Source organism: Bos mutus, chromosome 9 (assembly GCF_027580195.1).
Source record: "Bos mutus isolate GX-2022 chromosome 9, NWIPB_WYAK_1.1, whole genome shotgun sequence".
NCBI lineage: Eukaryota > Metazoa > Chordata > Mammalia > Artiodactyla > Bovidae > Bos > Bos mutus.
The window spans coordinates 17,408,517-17,432,580 of record NC_091625.1 but is presented as its reverse complement, the minus strand read 5'-3'; the positions used below and the strand labels follow the sequence as shown (position 1 = coordinate 17,432,580).

General features: G+C 42.1%; 1 protein-coding gene across 1 annotated transcript in view; it reads right to left on the bottom strand.

Annotated features, from left to right (window-relative positions):
• Positions 1-20,902, bottom strand: part of MEI4 (meiotic double-stranded break formation protein 4) — a 252,788-nt gene extending 231,886 nt beyond the window's left edge. Inside the window, exon 1 of the mRNA XM_005896959.2 lies at positions 20,801-20,902. The gene's annotated coding sequence lies outside the window, so the exon portion shown is untranslated. The remainder of the gene's footprint in view (positions 1-20,800) is intronic.
• Between the last annotated feature and the right edge of the window lie 3,162 nt (positions 20,903-24,064).

The following is a 24,064-nucleotide window of genomic DNA, read 5'->3' as shown; positions in this document are numbered from 1 at the left end:
AAATTTACTGTTAATAAACAGACTAATAATTCTGTAAATATTGATGTTTTACCATGGCTTCCCTTCTCTAAGCTCTCATTTTATGAAATGATTACTGAGTTTGGACAGAAAATTTATACACACAACAATTATGGTATAATGGTGGGCTCTGGTTTCTTTATTTTTAATTGGAGGATAATTGCTTTACAACATTGTATTGGTTTCTGTGAATCAGCCATAAGTATACCCAGTTCTCCCTCCTGAACCCCTCTCCCCTCCTCCACCGTACTCACCCCTCTTAGGTCATCACAGAGCACCATGCTGAGCTCCCTGTGTTAGACAGCAACCTCCACTAGCTATCTGTTTTACATATGGTAATGCATATGTTTCAATCTACTCTCTCAATTCGCCCCACCCTCTCCCTCCTCTGCTGTGTCCACAAGTTTGTTCTCCATGTCTGCATCTCTCTATTTCCACCCTGCAAATAAATTCATCAGTACCATTTTTCTAGATTCTATATATATATGTGTGTGTGCTAATTTACGATATGTGTTTTCCTTTCTTACTCCATGCTGTATAACAGGCTCTAGTGATGTTCATCCACCTCACTAGAACTGACTCAAATCCATTCCTTTTTGTGGGTAAATAATATTCCATTATATATATATATATATATCACAACTTCTTTATCCATTCATCTGTCCATGAACATATAGGTTGCTTTTGTGTCCTTGTTATAAATAGTGTTGCAATGAACACTGGGGTTACATGTGCCTCTATGAATTATGTATTTCTCAGGGTATATGCCCAGTAGTGGGATTGCTGGGTCATATGGTAGTTTTATTTCTAGCTTAAGAAATCACCATACTGTTCTCCCTAGTAGCTGTGGGCTCTGTTTTGAGTAGACTGGTATTGATAACAGATATGTCAAACTGCATTGAGACAATTTGACTTCCAATGTTTAAAAAAGAAATCATGTTTTCCATCTTTATATTTAAGGAGTAGCTTTACATTAAATTTTATTCCCTTAATATGAAAGAATTCTTAAACCAGACACATGGTATAAGTGATAGAGGGCAAAATAACAAATTTTACTATATCAACAGTTTAAGTCTGTTCAGAATAAGACACCACAAAAAAACAAATGGTAACCCACAGTCTAGCGAAGATATTTTCAACACATATAGTCAACAAAGGATGAATATTCACAATCTATAAAAAAAAAGTCTATAAATGAGTAAAGAAAAGATTACGCATTAGAAAAATAGGCAAAAGAGATGAATAAGCAAGTCACAGTAAAGGTGAGAAAATGGTCTGTAAACATATGAAAGATGTACATATATATATATATATATATGACGAGACATATTCAAAACTGTTCACAACTTCATTGTTTCTGATGAAAATTACAACTTAAATATATACTAATAGAAAAACACCTAAATAAATTGAAATAAACTGACACAATCAAATATTACTAAGGGATAAAAAACAAATGAACTGAAGCTATACACATGAAAATGAAGGAATCTCATAGTTAAAAGAATAAAACAGAATTAAAAATTCATATTACCTGATGTAATTTATATAAGGAGTACTATACATTGTTAGATATATAACCACATATAGGAAAAATACAAAGAAATGCATCGGGTAATATATTCCAAATTTAGAACTGATTATTCCTGCAGGGGAAGAAGGGGTGAAATCAGAAAAAGGAAGGGTTTTTCCTGCCTTGCAAAGATCTAGTTTTTTAAGCTGGACTTAAAAAACTAGCATTTGTTGCATTATTCTTTATGCTTTTTGTATGTCTAAAAATGTTACAGCATATATGTATTTTAAAGATTTTATTTTCTATTGCAATGACTGAATATCTTACATATGATTTACAAAGAAGGGTTCAGGGACTTCCCTGTGGTCCCGTGGCTAAGTCTCCATGCTCTCAAAGCTGGGGACCTAGGTTCAATCCCTGGTCTGGGAACTAGATTCCACATGTTCCACCTAAAAAGACTCTGCATGCTGCAACAATGACCGAAGATGCTGCAGCTAAGACCCAGGACAGCCAAATAAATAAACTATTTTTAAATAACTAAAAATAAATACAAACAGAGTTCAATGGTGAAGTTTTCAAATTCATGAAAAGAATTAACATAGTCAAGGCCAACCCAACTGCTAAAGGAAGTATTTACTGCGGGTGTCACCATGAAACATGGAGAGCGGTCTTTATATACCGTCTCTCAGTTTTTCCTACACACCTCTAATGACCTCTGCTTCTTCCACATCCCTCTGAACTCTGTTTCACATCTATACAGAAGACATCATTAATAAGCTAATATTGTCTGCTTCCACTTTTAGGAGGCACAATCAATAAGTTCTATCAACTGTCAGAAATGAACTATATGCAACATTGAACATAGGCACATATTTGAACTGGTTTTTTTTTTTTTAATGTAAAAAACCCACTTAAAGATAAACAAGGCTAGAATTTTACTTGGGTGCAATTCATAAAATTATCAGAACCTGAACACTAAAGGATACAATGTGTGTGGCCAAAAGTGCTACTGAGCACTTAGGGGATAAACCCCCTCTTCCAGGAAGCCTTCTTTAATCACTTCAGCCAACAGTCATTTTCTCTTTTCCCAACAGTTGCTGGAGTACTCCTCACCTGAACCCCTGATTCTGACTCTTACTAACTATCTGCTTGCTTTTTTTCTCTCTGGTGGGGATCACGGGTTATCTCACCTTCCATTTTTTCACTCCTTCACCAACACTCCCAAAAGGGTCCAAATAAATTTTCTTAAATGAATTAGAGAGCAGAGGGACTAAGGGCCAGATGTCAGAATAGAGAGCCTGCAGTCTGAATCAGCTCTGCCCTTTGCCAGCTGGATGACAGAGTAATGGCTGCTGCTACTGCTGCTAAATAGCTTCAGTCGTGTCCGACTCTGTGTGACCCCATAGACGGCAGCCCACCAGGCTCCCCCGTCCCTGGGATTCTCCAGGAAAGAACACTGGAGTGTGTATGCTGCTGCTGCTGCTGCTGCTAAGTCACTTCAGTCATGTCCGACTCTGTTCGACCCCATAGACGGCAGCCCACCAGGCTCCCCATTCGTGTGGAGGGGAAAAATGAGTCCTGCAACCACATGATTCCTAACTTTGTGTTCTTCTACCCAGTTTTTAAGTTTGCCCATTACAGTGATCAACGTCTTCCTTGACATCCAATTAGTAAGTCTGACTCCAAATGCAGTTCTGGTGTAAGTAGAAAAACAATTATTCAATTCTGTCCCCAAATGTTCCTTCCCTAGACAAGGTATTTGTTTACTTAACAAGAGCTTCTACTATGATCGCTGTTATTAATTAAAGTTTATACTGACCTTGTATCCATGATGAAATTACTTTAATTTCAATATATTTTGTAAAATCATAAACACAGTTTTCATGCATCTACTGCAAATGTTATATTCTTCTATAACATATCTCCCTTCTCATTTAAAACAGAATGTAAACAAACTCATTCATTGGGTCATTATTCTCCCATTCCAAGGGTATTTGCAATGGTTTGGTATTTAGCAATGACAGATTTGCAGCACTGAAAGCTCCTCAGTGATTAAATACACTGAAGAGCAAATTGAACATTAGTTTCAATAAGCAGCTGTGGGATTTTTCGGGCACTTCAAATAAACCTGATTCTGCAGCTTTAAATTCAGGACAGTGTGCCCCAGCACTAACTGCTGACAGCATTATTTGATCTGGGGAGACGTGCAAACATTCAACAACAAACAAGCATGTGTCAATAATTCATAGGTCTAGAGTCAACTCTCTAGCAGAAGGAGAGTGGATTTTTTTTTTCCTGCAACTCAAGACTTTTTTTTTTTTGCTTTGAGTTAATTCCTCCCTCTTCAGTCTGCCAGGAGTCAGATCAGCTGCTACAATCAGGTGTTCTGCTAACTTAGGTCACTTTAGTCCAGGCCGACCAGGCTTCAACATACAAGTCTATGAACCACAAGAGACAGGCAGTCTGGAAACGTGGCACTTCGTGCCCTCCTAATAACCATGACTTCACCACCTCCTTCATGTCGATGAATGAGGTTTTCTCATCCCAACCCTGAGAACTTGATTTAGGCAGATAACATGTTTCTAGACTGTTAATCCAGAGGATCAAGCTGAGACATCAGCACCCTTCAGATGTCTGAATGCATCTGCATTTCTGCCACTCTTGCCCTGTTAATTCCCGTTCATCCAGTAACTCCAGAACCATACTAACACACAACCAGCTAACAAATGGGGGCTGTGATCACTCTAAAGAGAGATCTTGTAGCTGTGAGATACACCATCAGAAATGGGAATGATGGAACAGCTACAGTGAGCATATAAACAGGAAATTCAATGACTTGCTGCTACGTTAAAAAAAAAATTTGAATGCATTTGCCCACCAAAGTCTGACCTTGAGTCATCTGAAATTGAAGCCCACGATAAATTACATTTTCTTCATTTTCAGTAACATTTTAAGTTGTAAATGTTAATATTTCACTCCAGGAGTCCAGCTCAGATAACTTCTCTGTGAGAAAATACCCTTAAAGCACAAGGAAATCAACTGACAAATGAATTTATGAAACTGAAATATTAAAAGAGCAATTAATAAATTTGCCAGCTGTACTTTTCTTCTGTTAAAAAAAAAAAAAAAACAGTAGCACCTCACTGGGCTTTTTGATGGTGAAACCACATCAGAAACATAAACATAATGGTAATTCATTCATTTATTCACCAAGTATTTTTTATGACCTGCTCTGTCCAGAGAATATAGCGGTGATGAAAACAGATGCATTCTGGAGCTCACATTTCTTATTTCTTACATTCTCCTGGGGGGCGGTGGCGGGGGAAGCAGGGAGAGTCACAGAATAAATACATGTAAAATGATGTACACTGAATTGTCACAGACAGCTGAGAAAACTACTGTAGGTACGATGGCAAGAGAAGATAGGGGATCAGCTGCCATTTAAAATATAAAGGTCAAGAAAGGCATCAATGAGCAGATGACATGACTGAGCAAAGATGCAGCGGAAGATGAGGGAGCAAGTTGTGCTGAAACAGGCAGAAGGGAGGGTGAAAGAGGAGGCCAAGGACAGGCTGGGGCTGGGGTGCACAGAGCACTCTCCCCAGGACAACCTGATGTGACCCCCATAACAAAGTGGGGTTTTAGGGCACGTATCACCACTGTTTCATGAGGGTGTTGACGCTCAGCCATGTCACCACCTGCCCATCACACAGGGAGCGGCAGTGCTGACACCCTCCTCCAGGGGTTCCAGATCCGTCCAGAAGGTTTTCAACTGCACCCAGTTTTTCCACTGCTTCCAGTGCTGTTATCGCAACTTATTAGAAACAACCCGTTAAACCTGGATGTCAGAAAGGTGACTGTAAGGGTGAGGGCTCGGAAGGCAGCAGGAACTGAAGAGAGAAGCCTCCAGGAAGCACAGAATTTGAAGGGCTGCCTTCAGGAAGAGGAGACACTGGCGTTCTGCATGCCCCAGAAGGCAGAACTGGGCCCAATAACTCGAAATCACAGGCAGACAACTCTCCAGTAACTGGACTAATGAAATCCAGTGACAGGAGCTAGCCAACAACGGGATGGGCTGGCTTGTGAAGTTATGAAGTGCCAATTACAGGAGTTATTCAGGTAGAGGCTGAGCGGCCATCTACTGTCTGAGATGAAGACAGATTTTAGCATTGATGTGCAGGCTATACGTACGGATGGACAGACAGCTGTTCCAATTCCATGATTACCCAAGCACCCGGGCAGGGCAGTATGGCAATCAGAAGTTCCAGAGGTCAGACAGCTGGGTTAGAACCCAGTCTCCACTATTTATACACGCTCTGCACACTCTACAAGCCTCGGTTTGCTTATCTGAAAAATGACGCAAATTACGTAAGTCACCTCACGGTGCCTTAAAGGAGAAAATCCATGTTAAAGGACTTAACACAGGGCCTGGCACACAAAGGTCAGTCAGTTCAGCTAATACAGACATGTGTGTTTGGGAGCATGTGTATAAAATATGAATAGATATAAATAATGTGTGCACATTTGTTTTTCTGTTTTTACTCTTACACTCAGTGGTGAGAAGAGTTCAATATCCGAAGCTGAATTGCTATAGAATATTAAATGACAACAGGATGATACTAACCATAATAGTTTTAAAAAATATTTAAACAGCCAGCTTCTTAGCCTGATCCTTTCATATTATATCTCTTTTAATCACCAGGAAATATGCAGAAAAGTTCATCTTTTAAACATATGAAGTGCCAATTTAAAACTTATGAAAGGAAATATCAACATTTTCTTAAATGAAACAATTATTAAAAACTCAGTACTTCAGCATAAAAAGAACGCCTAACAATCTACACCTGTATTTAATGTGCATTTATATGCAAATTCTTGAGTGTCTGTGTATACACAAACACACCCACTCTTAAACATCTACTTCAAAATTATAAACTAGAAAGCCCATGGTTACTTTTAAATTACCTTTTAATAAGCAAAATGATTTCATATATTTCTTATAAGGGTCAAGCATTTTATGCATATGTGTGTGTGCTAATAGAAAATAAAGGAGAAATAACCATAGAATGTGGCATCTTTAGGCTAAAATCTGGAGATGTTTCTGGACGGCAGAGAGTGAGTTATGCAATTTTAGATTTATTTCCATCATTCTTTTCTCATTCGGGATAAACTAACATTTATTATTCATTGAGAAAACATTCAAGAATGGATATGATTGATAAAAAAAAAGTGTGTTTTAGGAAAAACTCAGGCAATATTTTATTTCTGCGGCAGGGTGCTCAATACTTTTAGAAAGTCATGGTATGATACATTACAGACAGAAAACATATTTCCAATAACAGTATTTGTTTGAGACAACAGGATATGTATGGATGCATATCCATCATTATATTGATCCTCCCAATCGCCCTGTGACATAGCTGCTATTAATACCCTGCTCTATCAGTATGCACACAGGGGCTCAGGGAGTAAACTGCTCAAAGCCTCAAAGGAGGAAATGAAGATACAATCCCATTCTAAAAACTTCCATCTTTCTGTATCATCTGCCATGCGATCACATTAAATTAGCATATCTGGGCACAGATAATCTATTTCAATAAGTACATTTCGTACCAAAACTCTGTTGGATATATGTCATGGACTCTCAAGGGCGTACTGACAGAAGGGATGATCCAGCCTGTCACCAAAGACAGCATCAGGAATCCAGCCCAGTCTCAACAGATAACACCATACTGAAAATGTGATTCCCTAACCATCAGTTCTTAGCCAGTCCTGCCAGACACTCTATAATGTCTGCTTCTATTAATCCCAGGTCCACCCTGAAAGCAAAAATAATGTAAAGTTCACTTTCCCAAATCACCCTCCAAGGATTTGAAGTAAGCAATCACTGTCTCCCTTTATAAAATCCCCCAGACCCATTTCTCATAACATCTGAACAGTAAGCCTCTTTTCACTCTGGCGGCCTCTCCTGGTTGCATGTGATTTGTCAAAATCTCTCTTCGGTGACACTCAGCACTAAACCTCCAATCCCATGATGAACATGATCAATTACGACCCTTGAACCTTTCTCTTCATGTCACCAGATGGTATTAAGTTGTTGAACTGTCAGGTCTCAGTGATGACTCAGATGGAATAATGGAAAAACAATTAAAATCTTTTTTTTCCCAAAATTTCTTTTAAGCTAGATCTCTACTTGCACAACTGATTTCTGCTGAGAACCAAACACTTGACTTCTCAGGTTTGCAATCTAGTCCTGGAGGAACAGAGCACACACTCTCATGATGGTGGGCCTCCTCCGTGACCCATGGTGTGTCCGCCCTGACAGCAACACCCTTCCCTGAGCCCTGCCTGCAAACTCCCCACTCGCCCTTCACTGCCTCTTTCCGCTGCCTGGTCTCAAGTCTTCTGAATTCACCCCTCCTGCCTTCCTCACCCAGGCACCACCCCCTGCTCCCCCTGCTCCTTCGTCTGCATTTCCACAGCACTGGGAAACACAGAGATCCCAAGGCAGGATCAACAGCTATTTGGGGGTCTTGCTCCTCTACTAGACAAGAGAGTGAGCGCACCGTATTTGTGGACTTTGCCCTCATCGGCTACTATTTCCAGCGCTGGGCTTGGGAAGATCAAGCCATGCCCTACGTGAATAACTACAGAAAAGGTTAGAAGTGAAACAGCTCACGGAAACAAGGCTAAACCCGGAGGAGTTACGGAACTGAAGGCCTACTTAGATATATATGGACAAAGGAAAAGGTATCAGCGGCAGGAAGGCCTTGAGCCCGACCTCAGCGTGAAGCCTTGAAGGGAAACATCAACATCTCTTGAACACCTCCGCCACGAGCCACTGTGCACTCACTGTACAGCCAGCGCCTCGTGTAAGACCTCATTTAATAATTCTGTGACTGGGCAAACAAGCTCCCAGGGTACAGCACAGGGAACTACAGTTCCTGTCAATATCCTTATCAATATCCTTATCAATCCTTATCAGTACCCTGTGATAAACCAAAAGGGAAAAGAACACAAAAAAGAATGTGTACATAACCGAACTACGTTGCTATATAGCAGAAATTAACACAACATTGTAAGTCAACTACACTTCAAGAAAATTTGAAAAAATGATTATGTGTTGTAGAATTTAGTATCATTTTTTGAAGTTAAGGAAACAAGTTAAGAAGGTAGCTTTCTCAAGGCTATCTGGTTAACAAGTGATGGAACTGGACTTTTTAACTGTCATCTCTCCGCACGTTCTTTCTGCGATACAGTTCTGAAGCCTGGCCGTCGGAACTGAATGTAACCTGGCCAGGAGTGGACCTCCCTGAATTGCCGTGTGGTCACCTTGTGTCTACTTTGACATTCATCTCAGGCTTTCACCACAGCAGCGGGCATGTGCGCGTGTGCACACACCCCCCCCACACACACAATGGCAGGCCACTATCTCCACAAGCACTGCTAGATAAGGGATTTTTCACCCCCAAAGACGGCCTAGTGAGACAGGCATGCGCAGTACTGCATACTAATCAACTCTGAAAAACTCCCATCAGAAATAATTTCAAATACGTGTTCAGGAGGCAAGGACAGCATAGGGAACAGGAGAGCAGGTTTGGGAGGCAGGCTTCCCTGTGTGACCTTAGACAGGTTACTCAACCTCTCTGTGCCTCAGTTTGCTAATCTGTAAAATGGAACTCAAAGAATACTCAACTTCTAAACTAAGGAGACAAAGTGAATCAAGGCACATGACCCCTACGTACTCTGTCAGGCACACAGTAAACAATGCAACACTTGGTCCACTTGAGGCTTGTATGGGTCAATGAGTCAACGCCAGCCCGCTGTCTCCAAAGCCTGTGCCTCTCTCTGCACAGCAAAAACCCAGTAAGAACTCAGGGAAAGAGACACTTGTGGGCTCATGCGAACAGGAGGAACAGAACTCTGCAGCCAGCCTGGAAGATCGGAAGGATGAGAAGGACTCAGGTAAAGGAGGGACAAACTTTGATGGGGTGGACAGTACGGGCAGCCAGTAGATAATAGCATGCCTCTTTGTGGGAGAGGGCATGGATTTCTGACTGAAGAATACGGTATTTTGGGAATGAAAGGGAAATAATATAGAATAGGGAAGTTGGGATCTTGAAGGTCAATTAGAGGAGACTGAACTCACTGCTGTGGATGGCTGGAAACAGGCATGGTCTTCGGAGTGGATGAGTGCAACACTCCAAGTAATGTTTTAGGAAGAGAATTTTGCTAGGCAGGAAGGAGTTAGGGATTGCTGACACCAAAGAGGGAAGAAGGACTGGAAGGAGAGCCAGGCCAGGTGCTAACATGTACACACAGAATACGAGATGCCCTCAAAGATGTCCATAACACGGTGGGGCTTCCTGCCTGATTGGAAAGAGGGAAAGTAAGGGGATACTTGCATATGATTCCCATATTAGGCCAGCGATGTGACGGACCCCAATCAGAAAATCATACTAAAATTACTGGAAAGTAGAAAACATGCAAAATAACACTGATAAAATATTTATTCAGAACACTGTAACTATTCTCGGAAGTTTGTTTCCTTAATTCTTTACTGAAGTTTCACTTGTTATCAATGAGTGATGAAAAGGAGGTAAGCACATTAATAATGAAAGAAGCCAGCTTACTGCCAAGTAGTTTGAATCAGTGCCCTTCTCGGTGATCTTACGCTGTAGTCATATTTTTGGAGTACGCTGGGAAACTGGGAATTTGTCCATTATTTATCACGAAAGATTTTTACATCAGCAACCTAGTGAGAAATGTACCTTTGGGGTCTTTAAGCCAAAACACTGCTTTATTTGCTATATGTAATGATGCTACAGTTATTTGCCTGTATGCATGCAGTACATTCTAAATCACAATTTTGGTGTTGGGAAACTGACCTTGATGAAAAGAATTTATTGGTAATATACGTAATTTTAAAAACTCTATTCATTATATAGATGAAATAGTGCTTAGTTATTATCAGATAAATAGATGGATAATCTGTTTATTTTGATAATTTGATAACAGATGATTTTTTTTTTAGTTAGAAAACAAGACAATCTTACAAGAGTGGATGCTTTAGGAACCATATTTATAAAAGAAACAGCTTTTTAGAAAGCAGCAATTTCTTGGGAAATATGTAAGCTTTTGTGCACTGGCATAAAAAGGCAGATTATCATGAGAAACTTATATTCTGCCCACAAACACACAACACATTTATCAGTTGTGCCAGGCACTGGAAATGAGGATGCCCTGGTGGCTCAGACAGTAAAGCATCTTGCTTACAATGCGGGAGACCTGGGTTCAATCTCTGGGTCAGGAAGATCCTCTGGAGAAGAAAATGGCAACCCACTCCAGTACTTTTGCCTGGAAAATCCCATGAACAGAGGAGTATGATGGGCTACAGTCCACTGGACTGCAAAGAGTCAGACATGGCTGAGCGACTTCACTTTCACTTTCACTTTCCCTCAGAAGCTTTCTTTCTGGGGGAGGCCAATAAATAAGAAAATAAATGAAACATCAACTAGTCAGGAAGCAACAGTTAGAAATGGACATGGAACAACAGACTGGTTCCAAATAGGAAAAGGGGTACATAAAGGCTGTATATTGTCACCCTGCTTATTTAACTTATACGCAGAGTACATAATGAGAAACGCTGGGCTGGAGGAAGCACAAGGTGGAATCAAGATTGTCAGGAGAATTATCAATAACCTCAGATATGCAGATGACACGACCCTTATGGTAGAAAGTGAAGAAGAATTAAAGAGCCTCTTGATGAAAGTGAAAGAGGAGAGTGAAAAAGCTGGCTTAAAGCTCAACATTCAGAAAATGAAGATCATGGCATCTGGTCCCATTCAGTTCATTTCAGTTCAGTTCAGTCGCTCAGTCGTGTCCGACTCTTTGCGACCCCATGAATCGCAGCACGCCAGGCCTCCCTGTCCATCACCAACTCCCGGAGTTCACTCAGACCCACATCCATTGAGTCAGTCATGCCATCCAGCCATCTCATCCTCTGTCTTCCCCTTCTCCTCCTGCCCCCAATCCCTCCCAGCATCAGAGTCTTTTCCAATCAGTCAACTCTTCACATGAGGTGGCCAAAGTACTGGAGTTTCAGCTTTAGCATCATTCCTTCCAAAGAAATCCCAGGGCTGATCTCCTTCAGAATGGACTGGTTGGATCTCCTTGCAGTCCAAGGGACTCTCAAGAGTCTTCTCCAACACCACAGTTCAAAAGCATCAATTCTTCGGCACTCAGCCTTCTTCACAGTCCAACTCTCATATCCATACATGACTACTGGAAAAACCATAGCCTTGACTAGACGGACCTTTGTTGGCAAAGTAACGTCTCTGCTTTTGAATATGCTATCTAGGTTGGTCATAATTTTCCTTCCAAGGAGTGAGCGTCTTTTAATTTCATGGCTGCAGTCACCATCTGCAGTGGTTTTGGAGCCCATAAAAATAAAGTCTGACACTGTTTCCACTGTTTCCCCATCTATTTCCCATGAAGTGATGGGATGGGATGCCATGATCTTCGTTTTCTGAATGTTGAGCTTTAAGCCAACTTTTTCACTCTCCACTTTCACTTTCATCAAGAGGCTTTTGAGTTTCTCTTCACTTTCTGTCATAAGGGTGGTGTCATCTGCATATCTGAGGTTATTGAGATTTCTCCTGACAATCTTGATTCCAGCTTGTGTTTCTTCCAGTCCAGCGTTTCTCATGATGTACTCTGCATATAAGTTGAAGAAACAGGGTGACAATATACAGCCTTGACGTACTCCTTTTCCTATTTGGAACCAGTCTGTTGTTCCATGTCTAGTTCTAACTGTTGCTTCCTGACCTGCATACAAATTTCTCAAGAGGCAGGTCAGGTGGTCTGGTATTCCTATCTCTTTCAGAATTTTCCACAGTTTATTGTGATCTACACAGTCAAAGGCTTTGGCATAGTCAATAAAGCAGAAATAGATGCTTTTCTGGAACTCTCTTGCCTTTTCTATGATCCAGTGGATGTTGGCAATTTGATCTCTGGTTCCTCTGCCTTTTCTAAAACCAGCTTGAACATCAGGAAGTTCACGGTTCACATATTGCCGAAGCCTGGCCTAGAGAATTTTGAGCATTACTTTCTAGCATGTGAGATGAGTGCAATTGTGCAGTAGTTTGAGCATTCTTTGGCATTGCCTTTCTTTGGGATTGGAATGAAAACTGACCTTTTCCAGTCCTGTGGCCACTTCTGAGTTTTCCAAATTTGCTGGCATATTTAGTGCAACACTTTCACAGCATCATCTTTCAGGATTTGAAATAGCTCAACTGGAATTCCATCACCTCCACTAGCTTTGTTCGTAGTGATGCTTTCTAAGGCCCACTTGACTTCACATTCCAGGATGTCTGGCTCTAGGTCAGTGCTCACATCATTGTGATTATCTGGGTCATGAAGATCTTTTTTGTATAGTTCTTCTGTGTATTCTTGCCATCTCTTCTTAATATCTTCTGCTTCTGTTGGGTCCATACCATTTCTGTCCTTTATTGAGCCCATCCCATTACTTCATGGCAAATAGATGGGGTAACAGTGGAAACATTGCCAGACTTTATTTGTTTGTGCTCCAACATCACTGCAGATGGTGACTGCAGCCATGAAATTAAAAGACGCTTACTCCTTGGAAGGAAAGTTATGACCAACCTAGACAGCATATTCAAAAGCAGAGACATTAGTTTGTCAACAAAGGTCCATCTAGTCAAGGCTATGGTTTTTCCAGTGGTCATGTATGGATGTAAGAGTTGGACTATAAAGAAAGCTGAACGCCTAAGGATTGATTCTTTTGAACTGTGGTGCTGGAGGAGACTCCTGAGAATCCCTTGGACTGCAAGGAAATCCAACCAGTCCATCCTAAAGGAGATCAGTCCTGAATGTTCATTGGAAGGACTGATGCTGAACTGAAACTCCAATACTTTGGCTATCTGATGCAAAGAGCTGACTCACTGGAAAAGCCCCTGATGCTGGGAAAGATTGAAGGTGAGAGGAGAAGGGGACGACAGAGGATGAGATGGTTGGATGGCATCACTGACTCAATGAACATTGCGTTTGGGTAAATTCTGGGAGTTGGTGATGAACAAGGAGGCCTGATGTGCTGCAGTCCATGGGGTTGCAAAGAGTCGGACATGACTGAGCAACTGAACTGAATTGAACTGAATGCATGAATAGCAACTTTGGATAAAGTATAAAAGCAGTTCAGAAGAGAAAGAAAGTAGCTTTCTCTTACCATTGTTCCAGAGATAAAAAGAAATGGGTCATAATCTCCTACTCTAAACCCATTTGTGGGGATTTGTAAAGAATCATAAGTATGTTTTTTTTTTTTTTTAATCCTGTGAGAAAAAAGCTATTCATGAAAGTAGAAGAAACGTGTGGGTAAAGCGACCGTGAGCAAGCAGTCTCTGAAATACATTTCCTAGCAATTATTAGAGATTAAGAAAGTCACATCTCTCTTTCCAACAATCAAAATTACTTTCTAATGAGTTGTTTTCATTCTACTATTCATCCAGATTAAACCAAAGCACACATTAAATACAAAAAGATTTATTTTCCAGAGTTCTGCCAGGGTGAAAGCAATCTAATCAAAAACGAAATGGGGAATGAGCTCAGTGAATAAATCAGAAGGAAGAATTAAAGAAGCTGACAGATATTTTGGAGGCCTGTTAGAAAATAAATTGGATTTTCATTATAAAAATTGACTTAAATAAATTATACACTTAAGAACCCACTTCAGAACATTTCCTTAAAGTCAATTTGATTATCAGCCCCAAAATATTGCATTTCAATATATTTTGTTATATTTCCAAAATACAAGAGGTACAGGAAGGACATATACAGAGTAAATGCCCAGAAAATAAAAAGAAACAAAGAAATACTAAGAAATCTTTGATTCTGATATCTGATGTTCAGATTTGAAACCTAAACAAAAAGTTAGGCAAAATATTTTACATAGTGCCACCAAAATAACTAGAGGATAATTAAAGTAAATTTTATATTTGAGGAAAAGCAAAAGAAAACTTGATAGCAGACACAGCCCTCTAAAGATCTACAATTTATGAATTACTTTACTCCCTTGATGGATAATCTGTAAGTATAGATAAATCTAATAACAGGGACAATATTAAACCTTCATCTAAGACAGCTAGCTGTTCATACAACAAGTGAAAGTTGTGTCTGACTCTTTGTGACCCCAAGGACTATACAGTCCATGGAATTCTCCAGGCCAGAATACTGGAGTGGGTAGCTGTTCCCTTCTCCAAGGGATCTTACCAACCCAGGGATGGAACCCAGGTCTCCTGCATTGCAGGCAGATTCTTTACCAGCTGAGCCACCAGGGAAGCCCTGTTCATATGACATGTGACACTTTATCAGCAGAAATGGGGAGCATGAATGTGTGTGGTGGTGGAGGCGGGGGCGGGGGGCAGGTGGATTTATTGTCTATATTTCCAAGCAAGGAATGATGAAGTACAGACCTTCTCATAACCTCTGGAGGGAGTAAGCCTTCTAGGTAAAATTATCATGTTCATACACTCAACAGGTAACACCGGAGAAAAGAGATTCTGTCCTAGGCACGCCACGTTTAAACAGATAAAGCTGGTAAAGGAACTCAGAAACCTGCTGTCTGAGGGACAGAGGAGTAAAATGTAAACTGGGCTTGTTCCATGAAACCCCAAGGAAGCGGACAAGGATGGGAGGGGAAGTTGTGGATACATATTCTGTCAGATGTGTTAAAGACTGAGAGAGAGCTTTAGGAGGAGTGAGTTCCCTGTTGTGGGAGGTATTCAAGCACAGAGAGAGATGACAGGCATGGGGCAGAATGCACCCAAACTTTGAAAATTAACTGGATCAGGACCATTTTCACCCTGAGATCTTGTGATTGTAAGAAACAGAAACCACAGCCACTGACATCGGGAGACTTAAAAGTCATTCAGTGACAGTGATATACAATAGATGCCTTTGAAAAAGTGTTGAGGACACGGTACCCATGAGGGTCCAGGCAGAAAGCTTTTGGTACCTCAATCTGGGTAATGTGAAGGAGCGCTTAATAAAGAGCTACTTCCAAAGGTGTGGGCAGCCTAAGGGGGAAACACAATGTGCAGGGGACCAGAAACAACAGCAGAGGCCAAGGGCATCCTCCACTTCCCTTGGATCTAAAGGGAGGAGAGGAGGGGGCAGTTACCAGGACTGGGAGAGAGACCCGCGGAGCACAGGCCCACCCGGCAGGAGCTGTGACCTTCCATCCTCCAGCATCGTCCTCATGACTGCAGGCGGAGCAGGGGCTGGTGTGGGACCTGCAGGGTGGTGGGGCAGAGAGATCTGGGAGGCCAAACGAAGACTTCCAGCACAAATGCCAGCAAAGCCATGGAAAACAGGGCAAATGGGAAAGTCCTAGATGAGGGAAGAGGCTGGACTGCCTTCTCTCTACATCCTTTCCAAATAGAGCAACATGCCTTTTCAGTGGACACAGTGAAAATGAGAGTCACAGACCCAAGTTTTTTTTTACCATCCTTGTGTATATAGTGCTGTTTCCTTCTGATTCTCCAGGCATTCTCCGGGATTTGTTTTCTGAACTAAGCAGTCAGCTGCAAGGTAATAGCTCTACCCAAAACAGAAGTGCCATAGAAGACAAGAGCTTCCCAGGTGGCATTAGTGGTAAAGAACCCGCCTGCCAGGAGGGGTAACAGAAGAGGTTTTGAGCCCTGGGTCAGGAAGTTCCCCTGGAGGAAAGCATGGCCAACCCACTCCAGTATTCTTGCCTGGAGAATCCCCATGGACAGAGGAGCCTGGAGGGCTACAGTCCACAGGGTCGCAAAAAGTCAATCAGAACAGCACAGCACAGGACCTGAAAATCTGAATATAGAACCATCTAGCCTATGTTAGTTAGGCGACCCTTCATTCACCAGATACATTTAATGATCTCCTACTGGACAGGTGCTGTGCTGGACCTGGGGACTCAACTGCCAACAAGAGAAGTCCATCAGCTGACTGTCAATCATTCCAATCTACAACACCCTCTGTTCAGTAAAGGAACCTCAGAAGTGCTATGGATGAGAACTGCAAACTATGACCCACAAGCCAAATCTGTGTGACCTTGCTTCCATCAGCCATCTTTTATTGAAATACCCATGTCCATTAGCCTATGTGTGGTCTATCGCTGCTTTAGTGCTACAGCCTCAGAGTTGCTACAGGAGGACTGCAAAGCCTGATATATTACTAACTGGTCCTGTACAGAAGTTTGCCAACACTTGCTCTAAATAAAACCTAATGCTTTAATAATAAATATATTAAAGGAAACATACTGTCACTCATCAAACATCTCTGGGTGTCCTAGCTACAAACCAAGTCATGAGGGAAGTTGGCTTTCTGCCAAGTTGCATTTCTACTGTCGTAAGTTTTGTTTCTGTATTTTTTTCTTCTTTCATTATAAAGGCAGATAAAAAAATGTCACATGGCTAATGCCTTCTATTAACAGCTAACTCTGTTCAGAGGATGTTCACATTCTCTTATATTGTATCTAGTCTTTGGATCGATCAGAGTTCTTCCATATCATGGAAGGCCCATTTTTCCAACGATCCTTTTCACTGAATCACACCAAACAAGTTTTGACAGGGGTGATTTTAGGCTATCTTTTAAACTGAACAATAAAATTGATTGTAAAAGCACTTAGCCAACACTCAAGTACTATATAAATGCAAAATCATAGCAGCAATAGTACCTTCACTTCCCTGCAGAGAGAAACAGGAGTGGATCCTTATTCCCCAATCACTTGACCCACAGAGCATTAAAATTTTAAATGTTTAAAAAAAAAAAAAAAAACTAGCTTTCATTGGCTGTTACCAAGATTTCCTAATATGAAGTGACAGGATCTGTGCCGGTTGTGGTTCCTCTGAAGGATGTTAAGAGGCTCAGTGGTGGCTGTGGCTGACCATTGATTTGCCACTCCCCAAACCCTTTTCATCCCCTAAATGGGAATCAATGTAGCATGAATAAAATTAATCGGCCATTTAGTTCATATTTAGTCACTATAACGAAGCAATAGCTGGCTTGAGAACGATCTTTGCCAAGCCTTGTTTCCTGAAAGTTTTCCCATCCACTAACCACAATGCACATTTCAAGTGTCGAGAGAAAGGAGACTTGAGTCCACCAGTGAACTCAGAACCAAGAATGAGATGATAACAGGAGGCAGCATGGAGAAGGCCTGGCTGATCTGGTAATAAGAGAGGTTTCTGTTAAGTACCAGCTTAGACATTCTATCATTGAAAACACCTTCCTTGATATCTTTAGATCAAGTCGTTTCCCTCAATACATAGCTCTTAACACACCATACTCCTGTATCACACTTGCAGGTGGGTCATCCCTTACTTCCTTGGTCCTTTGATGGCAATGATCCTCAGTGAGTTCCACTGAGCTCCTGACCTGCCTGTGCAGGGCAGAAATTGCTACAGCGAACCTACAATAAGCACTAAAATATATATATATATATATATATATATATATATATATATATATATTAGCTGGCTGACCTGATGAATGAATAGATAGGTAAGCAAGCTGGATCCTAGGCACTCCGATAGCTTGTAAGAATACCTTGGTCATTCTATGATATGCTCCTCAAAACTAATGGCCCATGTCTTCCTGTCCTGAGCTAGGCTCTAGGAAAATGCACAAACTGCATACCAGCTCCTGGTATCCTCACCACCAAACTACCTCCTCTCTGCTCTTTCACTCTCTTCTTCTGTCCTAACTTCTTTTGATATATAATCATAAACAAGTTGCTCCCAGCTGCAAAAAAGAAAAAAACAAAACAGTATCCCATCACCTCCACCTCACCTAGCTGTTCTTACAAAGGCTGAAAAAGACAAACCTGATGCCTACTTGCAAATTCTCTTGCCATTACTCTGCAGACCTCACTCTAAAAACCATGCCTCTATTCTTAAAATGCTCTGCTCTCTGACTTTAGTGCCACTATTCCCCTGATTCTTCTTCTATACCATACCCTGTCAATTCTATAATCGAATATATCTAAAAACTGATCTTCTTCCTCAAACCATTAACACCTCTTGTCTTTATGGTTGCATCAGTCTTCTGCCAGACTTCTCGGCTCCCTCCAATCCATTCTGCACAGGGAAGTCATAGGTTCACCTCAATAATGCTCCAAAGTAACTTCACTGGTTCTATTACATTGTGACTCTGGCCCTCACCTTCAAGTGCCTTTGTATTGCAGAGTTTAACCTACATATGACAAATATAGGCCCCATGAAAGAGCTATTCTGTCTGATCTTCACCACAATATCCAGTGGACTCCTGACATCTTTATATATGTTAAAACATATTCAAGGTAATGTTTTCTAAATCTTGACAAGGCCTCCAAAATACTGGTTTTGGAAGGCTGGTTCCAAATACTGGTTTTCCCACCATTACTCATGAAAAAAGAGCAAAAATCTTATTCAGAGTCATCAATTTGTGTTCCTGACCATCATTGCCGGTTTCTCTCTTAATTTTGTCATTTGGGGTCCATATTCCTGCTCTGAAAGTCATCCAGATTACGCATGTTCCAAATTATACAGGCTCTTTATTGCACTTGATCTAAAGACTTACTTCTAAAGCAGTAAGTCTTCCCCAATATGAACAAGTAGGATAGTTGCTAACACAATTTTCTGCCAAGTGACTGAGTCTCACTATAGCCACATGAAACACTGTAAATCTCTTGATTTTAAGTAGAAAAAAGGCAGTTGCAAACAATCCCAAGAAAGTGATCAATGTGTATGTAATTAGAGACAAATATTGCTCTTGAAAAATATGCCCTGCTCAGGAACACGGTCCAGGTTATGAGTTTTTCTACATTATGAGCATTTTATGAATATTAAATAACAGTACATGTCTTTATAATCTATGGCTCCTGATGACCACAAGTCCAAAATGTGTTTCTGAACTTCCAGCCTATGAAGCTATACAAAGCCTTTCATGATTCAGTACAAACCACTGGTCCCATCTTACTGGCTGCCACTTTTATTAGACATTCAACTTACACTAAAACACTGTCTCCTCCACATATGCTTGCCTTCCTGCCTTTACTCTTATCATCCTTTTCATTTGCAATGTATTCCCCACTTCTACCCCTATTTCCTAAATATCTGGTACCTACGGCCACTGTCAGGGTACCACCTCCTCCAGGGAGCCATCTGCCCCGCAGCATTTTATTTGAATCTCCTAATGCAATCCCACCCTGCCCCTGAATGTTTCCTACCTAACTCTACATCTATCTCTATCCTAGGCCTGGGAGGTCTTTCAAGGAGGAGACCATGTGTGTGCCATCTCTGACATCTACAGCACCTTACATCAGTTCAGTTCAGTTCAGTCACTCAGTCGTGTTCAACTTTTTGCGACCCCATGAATTGCAGCGCGCCAGGCCTCCCTGTCCATCACCAACTCCCGGAGTCCACCCAAACCCATGTCCATTGAGTCAGTGATGCCATCCAACCATCTCATCCTCTGTTGTCCCCTTCGCCTCCTGCCCTCAATCTTCCCCAGCATCAAGGTCTTTTCAAATGAGTCAGCTCTTCCCATCAGGTGGCCAAAGTATTAGAGTTTCAGCTTCAACATCAGCCCTTCCAATGAATACCCAGGAGTGATCTCCTTTAGGATGGACTGTGGTTCCTTCAAAATAATGGGGGCTCAATAAAAGATGTGTTGGGGACTTCCCTGGTGGTCCCTGGGGTGGCTAAGACTCCACACTTCAACAGAGGGGGGTGGATATCCACCCCTGGTCAGGGAACTAGTTCCTACAAACCCCAAGATCCCCAGGCCTCAAGGAAGATTCCACGTGCTGCAACTAAGAACCAGGCAGCCAAATAAATATTTTTTAAAAAATAAATTAAAAAATGTGCACAAGGCAGTGATTTACCAACCTCAGCAATGGCCTCCAAACAAAGGCATTTCCTCCCCCCAGGAGGGAACCATTTTTTTCTTTTGTTTTGGGGAGGGGCGGTTGGCGGGGGAGGCCGTCAAGCCAGGCTTGAACACACCTGGAGGTTAGAACACACCCGGGACGCCCACACATTTGGAGGCACAGGTCGGAGTCTAACTCCAAAAGCTCCAGCGCCGCCGCGATCCACTGCATGGAGTAGAGAGACACGTGCAGAGCTCCGCGTGGGGCGGCCCATGGCGCGGATACGAGTCTCCGAACGAGGCCACGCGCCAGGCACGCGAGGAGGCGGAGACAGGGGACCCGGTGCACGGCGCCTCCCCACCTACCTTCGGGGACCCCGCAGAGCACGGAGGGCTCCACCCGCGGGAAGCCGGTGCAGGCGGGGACGGGGTCGCGGGGACTGGAACTCTGCGACGTCGCCGGCGGCCCAAGGCCGACCGCCCAGGGAAGGTCGCCGGGCGCCGGCTTCCGTCCGCGCTCGGGCAGCGCGCGGGGAGGACCGGGCCGCGCGCCCCACAAGGCCCCGCGGCGCGCTCGGCCTGCCGCCGGGGCCGCGGGGCGCGGGGTCGGTCCGGGTCGGGAGCGCGCTTCCCGCCGCCTGGGTGGGAGCGGGTCGGCCCGGCGGCCCCTGCGAGGGTCCGCGCCGCGCAGGCAAAAGCTAAGGCGAGGCCGCGCGCCTCCCCGAGGACTGCGCCCCCTCAGCTTTGAGCCGGAAGGGGAAATCGAGGCCTCGGAGGAGAACAAGCCCTCGGGGAGACTTCTGGAAGGAGATACGGTGATTCCAGCGGGGGAAGGGGAGCGACTTGGACAGAATGAAATCGAAAACGACTTTTCTTTTCCCAGAAACGAAATTAAACTTGTGTTTCTTCCAAGAAATTGTGGTCATTACAGAATGATGTTGCTCTCTGTTCACCTTTCGCGTCATATGTATTGTCTATTGGGGGAGGGGTCGGGGGTAGGAGCCTGACATCTTACAAAAAATGCTTCCATCATTTCCAATCCCAGTTCGATTCCAAGCATCCTGAGGACAGATTCTCGGCAGGTTTCTTTGGTGTTACACGCAGTGCTTGATCGCTATTGGGTAGAAATCTCAGCATATATTTATGGTATAAAATAGCGAGCATGTCTACGTGGATATCTGTATATCTGAATTTAACTAAAAGCACGAACCTTTCTTATTAAGATAATACATCTGCATCCAATCCGTTATTGTACATTTCTTTAAAACGTTTAGCATCGTTGTTCTAGCCTTCTGCCCCTTAACGACAATCAATGCTGTAAAGTCCATTATAATTTGTTTAATATGTTCTTTATTAATCCTAAAGAGGATTTCAGGTAGGCGAAGACAGAATTATCTTGAACTACAAATTAATGAACCCTCGATTACTATTTACTGTATTTGCTGTTCTTTTGGAGACATGTAAATCCAATCATAGTGCTTTGATCACAGACATAATCTAGGGTCACAGATCATGCAAATTTGTCCCTGATGGTGCAAGTGCGAAACGCTTTTCAGTTCCACTCATTCATTTATTGTGCAAATTGGACTGAACTCCTATTATGTGCCAGACACTAAGCGAGGCATGATCATTGCCGTTTGCAACTGTGCAGTCTGGTAATTAAAACAAATGGGTAAACAATCAAGATACAATGCAAGCACTGAAATTCTATTGGAAAACTGCAGAGTCAGTTTTAAAATTTTATCCTTTCTCACCAAACCATGGGTAAGTATCTATTAATCCATTAATCTGACATTTACCGTTTTTTTAAAGCTTCTGAACATGGAGTGGTTATGGATTTTACAAAAAAGTATAGTAGAAAATAACTTCCATGAGAATTGTACAAGTTTTCATACCGCTTTTTGTCTTACTCATCTCTGCTGCTGCTGCTGCTAAGTCGCTTCAGTCGTGTCTGACTCTGTGCGACCCCATAGATGGCAGCCCACCAGGCTCCCCCGTCCCTGGGATTCCCCAGGCAAGAACACTGGAGTGGATTGCTATTTCTAGTGCTAGTATATAATACGTATGTAATAAGTCATTATTAAATGTTTGGCGAATAAAAAATAAATGTATCTTAAAACATTTAATTTGTGCTTTTTGGAGACTTTTCTTGGAGAGGGCAATGGCACCCCACTCCAGTACTCTTGCCTGGAAAATCCCATGGACGGAGGAACCTGGTAGGCTTCAGACCATGGGGTCGCGAAGAGTCGGACACGACTGAGCGACTTCACTTTCACTTTTCCCTTTCATGCTTTGGAGAAGGAAATGGCAACCCACTCCAGTGTTCTTGCCTGGAGAATCCCAGGGACCGGGGGCCTGGTGGGCCGCCGTCTATGAGGTCGCACAGAGTCGGACACGACTGAAGCGACTTAGCAGCAGCAGTAGAGACTTTTCTATAAATATTGTGATCTGGCTGTGTGTACCAGAGCCCAAACAACTTTTCTAAACAAGTTTATAAAGACCAAAGAAAGGTAAAAATGTACAAAAATGCACCTGCAGTATCTTAGCTCTCATTGTTCATTGCACTTAAATGTAGCGTATTTGAAGGGGGCTTGAGTAGAACGTCAGAAAATCATGCTTCTCTCATGTAAGGTTTCAAGATAACAAATTCATTGATTGCCAAACTGTACATAAAAGAGGAAATTGTTAATGGCAGCTACAAATTTTCAAGGTCCAAATAAAAATACAAAGGAAAAATGGTTTACCTCTGTGCAAAATATGAAACTTTACATGGAGGAGAATATTAAGTTACTACCAGCCAGTTTAATATAAATTAAAATAAGTAACTGGATAAAATAAGTACAAAAGATGTAATCAAGGAACAATGCTAATTTTTAAAAACGGGTTCATGTTTCTTATTTTTCATGATATGCTATTTTTTTTTTTCTTGGCCACACTGGGAGGCCTGTGGAACTTCCTTGACCAGGGATCAAACCTATGCCCCTTGCAGTGAAAGTGTGTAGTGTGAACCGTTAACCACTGGACCACCAGGGAAGTCCATCAATGCTGAATTTTAAATAGCTGTTTTAACCACAAAGAACAGAAAGTAGAATATCTGATAAAATGCCAAATGAGAATGTAAATCATATTTTTAATATATGATTTAAAAGTGTTATTTGATTTCATAAAGATTTGCATTATTTTAAAATATACAATTGTGGAAATGGTAGTAAACTGTTCTGTGAAGAAATAGATAAACTTAAATAATTCCTAGACCAACACCCATTTGTTGTTGTTTATTTGCTCAGTTGTGTCCAACTCTTTGCAACAACCCCATGGACTGCAGCACACCAGGCTCCCCTGTCCTTCACCATCTCCCAAAGTTTGCTCAAACTCATATCCATTGAATAGGTGATGCCATAAAATCATCTCTCTCATCCTCTGTCATCCCCTTCTTCATCTATCTTCAATCTTTCCCAGCTTCAGAGTCTTTTCTAATGAGTCAGCTGTTCACATCAGGTGGCCAAAGTATTGGAGCTTCAGTTTCAGCATCAGTCCTTTCAATTCAGGATTGATTTCCTTTAGAATTGACTTGTTTGATCTCTTTGTAGTCCAAGGGACTCTCAAGAGTCTTCTCCCAACACCACAGTT